The sequence below is a fragment of the Penaeus monodon genome, chromosome 29 (genome assembly GCF_015228065.2).
Source record: "Penaeus monodon isolate SGIC_2016 chromosome 29, NSTDA_Pmon_1, whole genome shotgun sequence".
Taxonomy (NCBI): domain Eukaryota; kingdom Metazoa; phylum Arthropoda; class Malacostraca; order Decapoda; family Penaeidae; genus Penaeus; species Penaeus monodon.
In genome coordinates, this window is record NC_051414.1 from 4,400,597 (window position 1) to 4,401,116 (window position 520).

Consider the following 520-nt stretch of genomic DNA (forward strand, 5'->3'; position numbering starts at 1 on the left):
ACCTCGGTCATATTTCAGTGTCTTGCCATGGCGGTAGCGGGATGATGGGAGGGGGGGGGGAGGGGAAGTACTAGGAATTTTTTCCCCGCATCAATTTTCATTTTGGTCGAATTCGCCCGAGAGCCTAATGCATATCTGCCCGACGCGAAAATGCGTTACGGAGAAGTATAGGAAATGAGACTGGGCTGGCTGGCCAATAAAGATATAAGCCTCTTTCGTCACGTCGCGTGGGAAGCTAATCTCGCCTCTAGTAACCCCCGCAGGAAGGTCCCTGGTCGTTATGCTCAGGTAGCGCGGCCCGATTTATTCCCGTTATCAACAACCGCGGAGCTTGGCGTGATAACAGATGTAGCTCTTCATCACGTCTCGAGCAAGCCGGGGAGACGAATCCATAGCCTCAAGGACCCGGATGTTAATGTTTATGCGTCACCTTCGTGTGTTGCGTAACCTGTCGCAGGCAGAGGATACCGTCGCATGACAATCTTAGGCAGCGCTTATCGAACCGCTGGAGTCATGGGCG